We start from the raw sequence: 14,904 nt of genomic DNA, 5'->3' as shown, positions 1-14,904 counted from the left end.
ATAAATAAGTATGTATACATAGGTTTATACATCTAATATTTATTTAACTATATATTATATGTTATATTAACTATACAGAATACTATATATTATATTAACTATACAGAAATTTAATACTGAATATATGTATGTAACACATATATTTATTTATTTATTTAAAGTTTGGACCAATGTAGCATTATAGGAATTCCTAGGGCACCACAATGGTCAAATATATAACAGAAAAGAAAGAAAATAATAAGTAAAGAAATTAGATAAGACAAAAAATATATATATACATACACAAAAAAACACATTTAACACAATCATAAAAATAATAAGCTATATAATAGCGGATAGCGCCATGTTTACGCTGTTTATATTACAAATACTGAGCAAAGCCTGGTAAAACAACTAGTATAATATAACATCGAATAATTAAGAGGTAGTATTATAAATAATAATAAAAAAATCGGTTTATATTCCATTTCCCAAACACTGTATTTTATTGTAAAAATCTTTAGATATATATAACATAATAATGGTTCACACAGCTAATGGATTTTCATTGTGTATTGCCCAATACAGTGTTCAAAAATCACTCTTATGTGAAATAGATAATAAAGTTAAAGATTTTCACTCGAAGAAAAAGCTTGTTAAGAGATATAATATGTTATGAAGGCTTATTTGTATGTCGATTCTCCAAAAAATAGACAAATTTTACACATGTGCATACATATGAATGTACTTTGATATATTTTTGGAAAGTTAATATCAAGATATTGATGGTAACCTTTGAATTGAGGAAAATCGTTGTAAAGATCTTTACAAAATCATAAAATGAGGTCTCCCGTTGAAGAGGAAACTGAGGCATTTAATTAAATGAATGAACATACTCATGTTGCTCCATTGGTTTATTGTCCTGTTTTAATTTTATGTAATTGAAAGAATGTTTATATTACCAACACATGATATTTGTTTGGAGTAAATTCTAATTTTAATTTATTTTAAGCCCTACAAATTATATGTTTAGTTAAATGTTTTGATTTTTAATTGCTTTTTATTATTACCAAATTATGTTCACAATACATCTTATATCTATTTTAATAGCTACTGATCTACTGATCATTTTCTATTTTACAATTTTAATTTTATTTTGTTAGTTATAATGTTAATATGTACAGCGTAATAGGAAAAAGAGCTCAAAAACCTATTTACAATTCTTATAAATGCTCATAATACATCTAATACATAATATTAATTAAAGCAGATTGTGTTTAGGTAATCTGTGTGTTATACCTGAAGGGCATAGATATATTGTTTTAATCACCGAGACTCTTCACAAGTGTGTTAGTATGGTTATTAATGACTCTGTCATAGAATCTACTGGTTGGTTTGTTAGTAATGTCTGTAACAAACGGAATATTATTTATGGCATGCAGTTTTTACAAGTTAGTATATATGGGTATGTTTAGTAAATAAATCATATTTGTTGTATGAAAAAAGTTACATCAGGTAAAGATCAGGCGTAATGAGGTCAAAATACATATGTACTACCTCTGTACATATGTATATGAAAAATTTTCCCTTCAGAATTTTGGTAGATTGAATTTTATTTTAAATAGGCTCGTGTTTTCATCTGTATAATCTAATCAAAACGGATGGATCTAATCAGTCAGTTTGAAATTCGATTAAATCTGGACATCCATTATCGGAATTTTTGTATGTCACGAATTTGACCCAAACCCACTTTGGGCGAGGACTTCTAGGAAATTCAGCGATGCGTGCATTCCCATGAATCACCACGGTGTGGTCAAATGAGAGAAATCTCCACTCGAATGTGGTAATGTATGTATAATCGACAATGGTAGTGGAGAAAATCGAATTTCGTCTCTCCGGTTGCATCATTCGGATAACGTGTTGCGCAATCGAATTGAATAAAAAGCTTTGACACATCGTCGTTGACCCGCGTGCGACCTTAAGAAGGGCTTAGTCATATTTTATATTTGTGAATAGGATTTTAATTGAAAAGCGGTCTTAAATCATAGCAGGAAAGTAGAGGATGGGTCACGAATGCTGACACGATAGTGATAATATTTAATATTCGTATGTAAAACCCATAGATATATGTACATAAAAGCCGATGAAAGTTTGAATATCCAATAAGGTGAAGGCGAGTTTGTTTGCAAGTGTTTTTCAATGATTAACTTTCATAATTTTATTAGATAAGCGCTGATTAAAGAATCACTAAACAAAATATGAACTCAAAATTAATGTATTTTTCAGTATTTTTTTTTTTTAAAGCACGTTCCTTGCAATCAGAGCCGTACAAAAGGATATTTGTCATATATGTATGAAAAACACAGTATGAACAATACATTTATTAAAGGTAATTGGATATTCGGCAAACAATATTCAATGGGAGATTTTCAAACCAATGTCATTCAAAATGATTAAGAACATAAAGTACATATGTACATATATGATCACATTCATCTGTTGATGACATTCGTTATGAATTAACTTGTGATAATCGCTTTCACTGCATTCGACAGATTGCGGAAGAGTTCTATTTTTTGACCGGGAAAGGCTTAATTTCATCATCAATAGAAGAATTAGAAGAAAAAAGGAATTCTATTGTAGGCGGCATACCTAGAAATAGACAAAAATAGGTTACTAAATGAATTGAAATGTTTTATTTTATTTTTATTTTTATTTTTATTTTTATTTTTATTTTTATTTTTATTTTTATTTTTATTTTTATTTTTATTTTTATTTTTATTTTTATTTTTATTTTTATTTTTATTTTTATTTTTATTTTTATTTTTATTTTTATTTTTACTTTTATTTTTATTTTTATTTTTATTTTTTATTTAATTTACACCAAGAAGGCCTAACAGATAAAATCAATGCGCCTTCCCGGCCAAAGACAATTATATAAACATATATGTACACCATCCATATATACACAAATACTTACACGTATACACAAATACACATATATACATACATAAATATAAAAATACATATATATACATATACATACATACATACACACCTACACTATATATTCACATATACATACATATACGTATATATATACATATACACATACACATACAATACATACAAACATTATACATGTATATACACATAAACACATAAATACACATAAATAAAGATAAATTACTCATATATATAAAAATAAAAAATAGCATACATATATAAATTAAGATAAAACCAACAAACATACACATTATGCTAAATAATAAAATTACAAAATGAAAACAACATGTGTAAATATGTATGTAGCTAGAAGTCATTTAAAATATGCTGCCTGACAGAACTGTATGATGCAGTAAAAACATCAAGGTTCCCAGAAAGCAGGTTAAATAATCGAATGGCTCTTGAAAGGGGTGAGTCATCAAGCACATTAGTTCTGGCCCGAATAGGCAGGAATAGAGTTCTGGAGCGAGATTCTCTCAGTTTCTCAGGTACCCTAAGTTTAAGATTACACAGAACTTCAGGAAGATGACATTCACCCCTTAGAATTTTTAGAAAAAGCTTACCAAGATGATTGTTTCTACGTGAAGCTAAGGAGTCAAAGCCCAAGGAGCCCATGACAAACTTACTGGGAAATAAGTAGGGATAGCGCCCAAACTCTCTCATGTAGAGATAGCGCAGAAATTTTCTTCTCTCTCTAACATTAGCGTGTACCTTAAATTATTAGGACTCCATATGGCCGAGCCAGATTCAAGCAAACTGCGCACCAATATTTTAAATACCAAATAAAAAAAAAAATTGGAAAATAAAAATCCGAGCACTATTATGCGCGTATTTTTTAATTTAAATTAAAAATTAAATCCGAATTCCAGTAAATGTGGTTCACCAGGATAATTTCGTGGATCCAAATGATAGTGAAATACATACGCAAAATGTGTGGATGCATGTGAAAAGAAAGATGAAGCGTCAATTTGGCACAACGCGTGCCCGTTTTGATTCATATTTAGATGCATTTGTATTGAACCACAAACGAATGCGTGTATATTTCATTCGCAATATGTGGAATATTTCCGTATGCTGCCCAACCATCTGAAATTATATGTGAACCAGGCAGTATATGTCGAAGTATTTTACCGATTTTTTTGTGTGCGTGTGTTTTCTGGCATTTTGGTGACAAAATTCATATGTATTCGTCATATGGATTGCTTAAAATGGTTTCATGCCGTGGATCCATTCATTTTCCGTTCGACTTGACACTGTCGCCGAGGTGCAATTTGTATGGTCACGGTGCGTGCTATCAAAAATTATTGCGCGCGCCATCGCAAGATGGCCGACGATGGTACAAGATGGCGCAGCACGCTCTTTCGTGCAGTGCGAAGATCACGGCGAGTCAGTCACGGCCATTAACACTCTCGGTCATTAACACTCCGTCGATTATAATGAAATGGGCATTGCCTTTTCAGAAATTTCAGCCACGTAATGTACGAACTACATAGGTTTTTTTCGTTGTACTACGGCATACGTATTACGTTCAGTTGCGGAGAAATTTGTGATGGTTTAATCAATTTCATTTTATTATTATTAAATTGTCGTTAACCCTTTGAAGTCTCACCGATATTCAATACCGGAGAAAATGCTGTTGGACGTCGTAGGTTTAACGTACTCGTTACGCTAATATAATCCTATATCATACACGTGTAATTACAGACTATAAAATTACACAGTCCCTCCTTCCATCTTCGTTGGATTATTTTTTACATAACTTACATATATTCCTTCACATTTCCGAACACGATAATACACGCTTTTGAATAATTAAAAATAGAAATACATATACATATACATATTTATATATTAAATGGCTTTTTTTTTTGGAGATTGTACCTATGTACTATCTGTTTACGAGTTCAGATAGTCGCCATTAATTTCACGGTTGGATCACAGATCTTCAATATTTGTAACTTAAATAATATTATGTACATTTATTTTGATCCCTATCTATCATTAACCAGCAGCGTGGTCTAGTGGTGAATGTTGAATTATTTCATACTTGTTGTTACGAGTTCGATTCCCCGCTAAGTCTCGTTGTTGGCCAGACCTTGATTTGTCTAGGTCGATCGTTTCTTATCAGAATTTGGCGTTTCCTTCCCAATTTTCTGTTGCGAACCTTTAGTTATTGTTATATCTTAGGTTTCGCCATATTGCTCACCATAGATGTCTCTCTGGTTGTTAACAATACGAATATAAAATTCGTATTGTTACATGAAAGTTATTCATCGATATTTATCGTATTTATACGATGTTTGTAATATACATATGTATACTGACCATAGATGTCAGATATTTAGATTTACATGTATATATGTTATAATTATGTGGACCAGGAAGGCGCATTTGGGGTTTACCTGTTAAGCCTTCCTGGTATATTTGTATATATGTATGTAAAAAATAAAAATAAAAATAAAATTAACATATCCAATTATATTAACCGTTATAATTGAAAGTGACATAAGTCCACTTTTCTTAGATATTTCGAGAAATATCTCGCAAAACCTTCAATGTATTGTTTAGCGTTTAACAAAATTTAAAAATACTGTGATACGTTTATTCTGGTTTATAGTGGTCTGTAATACGTTTATAGTGGTCTGTAATACGTTAATTCTGCTTTTCTAAGATTCTGGATATTTCAAATTAAAATAAGTGATGGCAAATTGTAAATTACAGCAAACGTAAATAGTGTTTTTGGAACTGAAGATTGGACTTCCGCAACTTTCAAATATAACGGCTCATATAATGTATGTATATGTATATGTTTGTTTATCAATTTACTTATTGTATACATACATATGTACTGTTTATATGTTTGTTTATCAATGTATTTATTGTATACATATGTGCGATTGATAGTATATTTGGGACAATCTTAGAAGCTTTGAGTGAAACAATTCATTGACAAATTTTCTAAGAATCTAATACAAATTTTCCATAAATATATGTATAAAGATACGTATCTCTTTAAAAAAGAAAGGATACGTTAATTTGTACATACATGTAGTACGTACATAGAATTACTGGTATTGGTGTGGAATTACATTGCATCAACATAGATGCCATTTGTTACCATTTCCAGAAAAAGTTTGAACATCCTTTATTGTATCACATTTCTGGTATTACATTTATTTTCAGTCAGTTTATTAAATTAAAATTTAATAGTTAGTATTTTTTCTATGATGAATTACAAAATATTTGTAATATATGGGTTAAAAATGTTCAACAATAATACTATCATAGTTTTATTTAAATACAATTGCTTTGGGATATTTTTACGTGAAGTATATTCGATTCAAATAGTTTGAGAATCTGGTGTTTTAAGCCTGACGCTTACTACTACACAATCGGCCAGGTAACAATAGAGAGTGAAAGAAATACAAAAAACTAAACTAAAAAAGAATGCAGATGAAACAAGTTTGATAGCGCCGACAGGTGCTTCTCTTCAGTGAAGTGGCGACCGTTCGACCGTAACGTGCCGTCAAAGGATATACATCTATCGATGTTATAACACTAGTGATTATAAGTGGTTACGACTGATTTGTTTGGAATATTTCATCAATATATTGACTGGAGGAAAGCACCCGAAGATTCGTTAAAATGTAAGTAGACGTGTTAATTTGCTTGTATGGAATTATTAGTCGGTATGTAGAGTGTAATTTCAGTTTTCTATTATTTAAAAGTGTTACCTGTCTATACCTACATAGATAATAATTAAAGATAAATGAGCTGTCAGTCAAGCTTCGATCCGCTCAAATTGACACACCTCAGCCCTGCAAGTAAACGGGCTGTTTTCCATAATTCGTGCCATAATTTTAAATGCATTAAAGAAATAGCAGCAATTATCGATTAATTGTACAATACTTCTTGTACACACATACATGTACTGCCTCTACATATGTAAATATTCATGGAAATGCGTTTTCTTTATCACATCAATGCAAATTTCACAAAAAAATTAGCTTCGCATTGATTGCTGTAGATTATGGATGTACATATGTATATAATACATTATATATATATATTTATTTAAAGTTTGAATCATTGTGGCATTACAGGAATTCCTAATGCGCTGCAATGGTCAAAAATATAACAGAAAATAAACAACATAATTAATTATACTGAAATTAAATAAATAATATATGTATGTAATACATATATTAATTTAAAGATTGGACCATTGTAGCATTACAGGAATTCCTAATGCGCCACAAGTAGCTTCGTTTGATTTAGTCACTAAATAGATGATCAGTAAGTTGTATTTTCCGTTACCGACTGTTTGACTGTTGTCTGTTTCCCAAAAAATATTCAAAACAATAAGCGGTTTAATGACCGTTAATTTTTACTGTATACTATTATTTTTTAATTTTCGTAAAGGTTATTGACCATTTATTGACAAAAATTGACCATTCAATTTCTTGCGGGAGCATCGCACCGTCTAAGCTAAAATTATTCGATAGTAGACTTTATTTAATTTTATATATGCATATACATAACATACGTACATATGTATGTAGAACATTCTTTGATTTCAGCAACATTAATTGACCGCCAATTGTTTATTATATTATTACATTATGTTTTTTTTTATTTTATCATTCACTGGTGATTTTACCCGGCTTCGCTCGGCATTTGTAATATAAACCACTTAAACACGACTAATCTAATATTAAACATTTTATTAAATTTATTTGAATAGTTTTATTTTATATAAATTTATTTGAATACTCATTTGTTTTTTTTTTTAAATTAAATGTCACGAACAAACAAACTATATACTGTCTCTTTCGAAATAACATATATGTATCTGGCACCTGCGCCCCTGGAGGTTTGGCGCCTAGGGCATCGCCCTCGGCATCTGCGCCCCCGGCGCCTTCACTTTCGGCGGTGCCTACGCCCTCTAAGACTCGCCCCCAAGGATTTCGAATCCTTTGAATAGAAAAAAATCGAATCGGCGCCTATGAATCGAAAAAAAATATAAATCGAATTTGTCTACGAACTTGAACGACCCAACGAACGAAGGTTACATACATACAAAGTTTCTTTCCAAATTATATATTAGATTTGAACTATCTATATATTATTTATAAGGACGTTGGGGATGCACTATTCTCCCTATCATATCGTCTGGAATTTTTTATTCTAGTCTGGCGAAGCCAGGTACTTGTCGGCTAGTGATTAATATTATCACAGTCATCAGAAAACAATTGTCTTGGTTATTACGAGCCGAAAAAACGAGGTCAATATCGCTAAAAATTGGCCTAATCCACATACGGTGATTAATTTCATAAATAGACACAAAAATTTTTGATTTAAAAAATATATAAAAATAAAACATTTGAATATAGTAGATTTCATATATGAATTATTCTAATGAATTTATCAGTGAATCTTATTGGTAGATCAAACTCAGCCGCCATTACAATAAAATCGATTATGATAATTGATTGGTTGACAAAACGACATTTTATTGAATTAATACACATTTGATAGCTTATAATTGAACGCATATATGTATATCTATCGCACTACGGGCGTAGGGGTGGTGTGCGAGTGCGAGCGAGACAAACGCATATATCGTCATAGCGCTTGGCGCCGCGACGCGCTTTCGAGCGAGTACATCACAGTGAAAGGTGAGAGCGAGATGCTGCTATACGGCAGATTGGTACGTGCGAGCGAGACGGTTGTGCAACAGTGGCGGGAAAAATTTTACTCTCTCTTCTGAGCGGCACTTTTTTCAAATTCGAATTCAGTTTTTTTTCACGGTCGCGAAAGAGCTGTCGGGTTCACACGGCCGGCCACCTTCAGTGTTGTTCAAGTGTCGTCACTGAACGGAAACCGTTCGCTCCTCTCAGGTTCTTTAACCCTTTCGAGACCCCCCCCCCACTCCTGAGTGCTAACCCTTTAAGATCCGGCGTTTGTGTTGATTCGTCAAAATCATTCGTAAGTGTTTGCTTATGTATAAATATTTCAAACAGTCGACTGGATATGCACCGACTATAAAATTCCAGTAGTGAAATTAAATCGTTGTTTTAATTTGATTGTTTTCGTGCGCGTTCTCTACGTAAGAATATTGGTTATTCAATTTGCAAATTTAAATTTAAAATAAGTACCCATTTTTTAATGTTTTATGCGATTTATACTATAGTTGATCTAATTATCCAGTGAATATAACGAATGTATGGCATTGCTGTCATTTGGAATCACTTTTTGAAAGTATTTTTTTTTCGTACAGTATTTAAAAAATAGTACAGATAGATATATTAAATCGGGTATTTAATATTTTAGCTGATATATTTGAAACGGGTCTACGTGACGGGACAGAATGTTAAATTACAGAAATTCTGCGCGCGCACATTAATACGGGAGGAAAAGCCTGTTCCTCTTTTTCCTGTTGTATCCTGCTCGCGCAAATTAAGTGAGTATGTACCGTTTAACATGCACCATTTTTTTTACCTTTCGACTTAAGATCTTTCGATTTTCGATCTTTGCCTTCCGATATTTGCGTTTTCTGTAATTTAACATTCTGTCTCGTCACGGAGACCGATTTGAAACGCACAATCAAAAATGGAAATGCTAATTTTATAAAATCTTTTTTTAATTGTCTTTTTATCATATTTTTTGACATATTTTCTGCATCATCGCGCTTAAACGAATTGTGTCTTTGCTAAGTTATTTTTTGTTTTCGCATAAAAGTGTATATTTATATTCAAAAGCATACTTTAAATTGTACTATTAAAATAATCGTACTACGTTTATCGTTTTAATATTAAAATTATTTAACATTACACTCAAATCGGTTGAATTTTCAGTTGTTGACCGGTTAAAGTTTAAATCTGTTTTACAGAAATAATAATAACATTCCGGACTAACCAATGTATGTATGTAGAGGTTCGGCAAAAAATTTGAGCGTTGGCTTTTAAATCTTTTTATTACTTTAGTAAATTAGAAGAAAATATAATTATAATAAATAAAGGAATAAACTAAAAATGGTTCAATTTTATCAAATTTACAATATAAAAACACATATGTATGTATATAAAATTTTGAAAATAAAATATGACTTATTATATACATACCTGTTAGGCCTTCCTGGTATATTTTTAAATGTGTATGTATGTAAAAAATAAAAAATAAAAAAATATATATAAATAGATGTAGATTGATATCGTGCTTCATTGTTAGCATATTTTTCATATATGTACATATGTGAATAAATTTATAATAAAGTTAAGGACTATGATTTGAACCATAATTAGCCTCTATTTTAATGATAAAAATCGTGAAAATCAACGGATGAACCACTAGAGAAGAACAATAAGAGCAATATCGATATGATATATTGACATTTCTAATGCGCCTTTTTAATTAAGACAAAAACGACATGAGAGACTCATGGGAATAGAAGACACAATAACACAATCGGCACATCTACCATATGTCGACATACACACACTTGGTGATGTTGAAAAATAACCTGACCGATTTTCCAAGCAATTATGCGCCATTATAGAGAGTGGAATTTTTTTGTACGCACTTTTATACAAGGTCACAAAAATTTCACGCTCGCTTTTCACTCTGAAAAGTCATCCGCGGGAGATTAGGGAGATATGATAAAAGGTGTAGGTGCTGATCGAAGGGTCGTCGACCCATCGGGTATTGATGATACTGGTACGGAGGAGTATCAGCACTCCTTTCACTGGACAAAGCTGGTAATCGATCAGCTGAGAAGTGGTTAGTCGCGTTGCATCCACTCGCTTTCCTACCTATGAATCCCTTCTTGCTCACCTATATAACTGTATATTCATTTGTGGCTTCGTTTCTTACTTGTATTCATATGCAAGTATTATCAATTGCTTGTTATTAGATAAATACTTTAGGATTTATTTGTAAACCAAGTAGTCAAAGCATGTATGTACTATTGTATATATTATGTTCTAATGACCATTTCAAGTTTGATTTCGACTATGCACTATTTTTATATTATTTTATCATACAATTTTTTTGTTTGTGGATATTTATCATAAGTTTATTTGGGATTTGAAGTTTTGATTATAAAAATATTGAACTTTTGTATTGAATACTGTTTAAAAAGACATTTAAAACTTGATACATATTTTTGTTGGTTATACTTTGTTTCGAAAATATTTTTGCTAGTTATATTATATTGTTTGGTAAATATTCTCCAATCAATGCCGTCATTTATAAGGAAAATCTATGTGTATATTTTCATTATTTTTATACTATTTAGAAGTACATATATAGTTCAATACCACTTTATATAATAAATTTTTATACAAATTACTGAAATAGATCGAATTTTTAATGCATGTTTGGAATTAAACACTAATATTCATATATATTTTTTAAAATTCCCATGCATCAATAATGGAAAATTTCTAGGAAAATACGAGAAATCGAGGCTTACAATAGGAATTTTTAGATATATACATATACTGTGACTACTTATTAAAAGGGGATAGCTAGTGAATAATTCTTATTTTCCAATCACTCAAATAGAAAAATGTATATTTTCCTATATATGTAGGTAATCATAAACTGTTTAATAACTATTTTCTTTTGATATCGATCCGTTTTGATAACCTTGGCCATTTAATAAGGATCAAAATCGTTATTTAAAGGGTTGATCAACCTCGAAAGTCAATTTTTTTATTAAAACCATTTACTATTTTATGGCGCTATTCAAATATATTCATTGCGTTTGGAAAAATGTGTCGTGCGTGAATGTTTTATGAGAAAATCCGGGCCTCAGTGCAAACTTTAAAATCCGCCCCCCCCCCTTGACCCATTTTAGTAAAAAAAAAAATTCAAAATATGTATGTAAAAAAAAATATGTTGGTATTTCCATTAATATCGTTGCTAATTAATAAAAATATATTTCATATTAATTTATATACATAAATAAAATACAGTGAAACAAATGAAATTAATTAAATACAACAATTAACTATGAAAACACATCAAATTAAAAATTAAAACATATGTATGCACACGTTAAAAAATAGTTTCATTAAAAAAAATAATGCTGTCATACATGAAATAAAAATTAAACATATAACATTATATAACACAAAAAACCGTAAAATATCAACTTATATTATTTATGGTAAACCAGGTACACATTGAATTTGGGATGATTTTTTTCTGTGAGAGCTTTTTAAAATGTCTACATATACACATATACATACTTATGATTGATACAGGTTCATTATGGGTTAAAATAAAGAACATAGAAAACAGTTAAGAACATAGAATAATAAAAATTAATTCGTAAACGACAAATATTATTAATTTAAAAACTAACTTTGATTTGAAATATTCTAAATCCAGTCTACCGTTCCCCAAATATACAGAAAAATTTTAACATGTTTGAATAACGTATTTTCCTAAAGTCGAAAGACAAACGGATACTTTTAACGATTAAAATCAATCCTTTATTAGTATATTTCTGTTGAGTTATTCTAGAAATAACACGTGCATCACATTTGCAATTATAAGTTAAAATTTTATAGCAAATTTGCAAATAGGTAAATGTGAAAGATTTAAATCTTTATTATCGATGTAAAAATGCACTAATTTCGTACTTTTAACTGTCCGCTTGTTACCTGCTTGAATCGGCCAAAGGTTATTTTACTAATTTGTTTTGGATATTGTGACGAGGCAACTGACCATTATGAACACCAGAACAGATCTTTCCCTAAATTGTATTATGCCATAAGTAGATAAAATCCGTTTCTCGAAAACGGTTATACTATTTTGCTTAGTGTTCAAAAAAAAAACCCTAAGAGTATAAAGGCCAAATAATGCTTTTATACTTTTGCTAAAAATGTACATATTATTTACGGGGGCCCTAGGCCCCCATCGAAAGCTGGGCCCGGGTTATTTGCATACCCTTTCCCCCCCACTCGTCGGCTCTGTATATAACTATAGGGTTTTTTCAAGGCTCTGCTCGTTTAAATATCTAAAGATCATGGGTAAGAGTACCTGATATGATTAGAAAATCGAATTATATTCAGCAGTAACATTGACAGACTCAATCAGTCCAATTTTGTGCAACGATTGATCCATGTTAAACTTCGTGTTCTAAGATTTCACTACACCCGAGTATACCTCGTCGTGCTCTTGTACATGTCCATCGTCTAACTTTCTTCGTCCGTTATAATATTAATTTCAACTCTCCAAATCCCACCGGCAACGGTTGCATAATATTATAGACACACACACACACGCCAAACGAGTTCGATCGTCTCCCATTAAGATTGAGTGGAGGCGAATGCGGAACTTTTAAAAAACCAGACCTCTTCCTAGGCGTCTAGTTTTAGAAGGAGAAGAAAAAAATATGTTGTCAAAGATCTCGACTTCCGTGGGAAATCGGACTAGTTTTGAACCTCTCGGTAATTCCCATATTCGTATGAGTCAACGCTTCCTGGCCCGATGGTTCACTCTCACTCATTCGAGATCATAAATAAGTGTACGCATACGGCTTTTGTCTTACACAATTGTCAGCGGTTGAGTAACCCGATGATTAAAAGTAGGTAGGTAGGTGCCTCTATCCGGCTACCGTTTCAGTTATAGTTTTTTGTGAAAGTGTGAAAGCGAGAGCGTTCTTCACACTTCCAATTGCAATTCTTCGCTCGAAAGATGATATTTGCAGTGGTCGAGGATCGTGTTTCGGTCGAGGTGGTATTATTTTATTGTCTCTCGCTGGCAATGACCCGAGATGAACGGATTTGGATGTTATGGATTTGGTATTTCCTAATGTTCGTTCTGCTTTAGGTACTTTCAAGATCGAACGATGATATTTATCTTCATCGAAATCGCCTTGTGAATGATACAAATGAAGTATAAAATATAATTCATACTTAAAACACTCTATTCCTATATCATTTCAAGGATACTCTGATGCTTTGTTGTTGACAATTTAGAAAATTTCCATAAAACGGAAGTGCAGGAATTCTGAATACATCACTTATTACGATGGGAAAATGCCATATTTTTCATTATTCTCATCAATTAATCAGAAAGTAACGCAAAATTTCACGTATAGCAAATTATTGCAGCCTTAACTATAATGTATAAAATAACTAACAATCAATCAACAAATCAAACTTTTTAATAATTATAAACGATAAAAGATTATTCGCACAATGAAAATAATTTGAAGAATTGGAAAATAAATCATTATGTATACAATATATTTGTTTTTCATACTAAATGTATGTTTTGCTAATTTTCCGTATGCATTTTGTTTGATTTTTATATGCTTTTTATTATTACTAAATTATGTTCACAATACATCTTATATATATTTTAATAGCTACTGATCTACTGATCATCTTCTATTTTACAATTTTAATTTAATTTTGTTAGTAATCATAGTATTATATTATTATAATGTTAATGTACAACATAATAGGAAAAAGAGCTCAAAAACCTATTTATTTACATTTTGCATTTTGTGAAATTTTAATTATTTAAATATTTAATTATTTAATATAGAAGTGAGATTTACATAAAAGCTTTGTGTTTATAGTTTAAAATAAAATATGTAGCTTCTATTATGCAAAATACTAGAAAAAGTTTAATCAATTCAAATCTAAAATCATCTATTGAAACAATGTCGTACGATACATTTTATATTTGTATGGTATAAATAAGTGTATATAGATATTTGTATTTCATCTAAATATTATATTATTATAAAATTAACTTAATTGGTTTGTATATAAAATATAAAATAATTCATTTTGATCATTGAATGTATAATAGTAAATGTCTGAATGATTGGATCTCAAATTTTACAAATCGTTAAAATAAAATTATTTTAATCATTACAAGATTTGACAATTTTGA

General features: G+C 30.5%; 1 protein-coding gene across 1 annotated transcript in view; it reads left to right on the top strand.

The window, feature by feature from the left end:
* The first annotated feature begins 6,477 nt into the window (after positions 1-6,477).
* The window catches only part of LOC143915281 (uncharacterized), a 51,193-nt gene continuing 42,766 nt past the window's right edge, over positions 6,478-14,904 (top strand). Inside the window, exon 1 of the mRNA XM_077435841.1 lies at positions 6,478-6,632. The gene's annotated coding sequence lies outside the window, so the exon portion shown is untranslated. The remainder of the gene's footprint in view (positions 6,633-14,904) is intronic.

Source organism: Arctopsyche grandis, chromosome 8, assembly GCF_051622035.1.
Source record: "Arctopsyche grandis isolate Sample6627 chromosome 8, ASM5162203v2, whole genome shotgun sequence".
In the NCBI taxonomy this organism is placed as follows: domain Eukaryota; kingdom Metazoa; phylum Arthropoda; class Insecta; order Trichoptera; family Hydropsychidae; genus Arctopsyche; species Arctopsyche grandis.
Note: the sequence above shows the minus strand (reverse complement) of the source record. Positions and strands in the feature narration are given on the sequence as shown.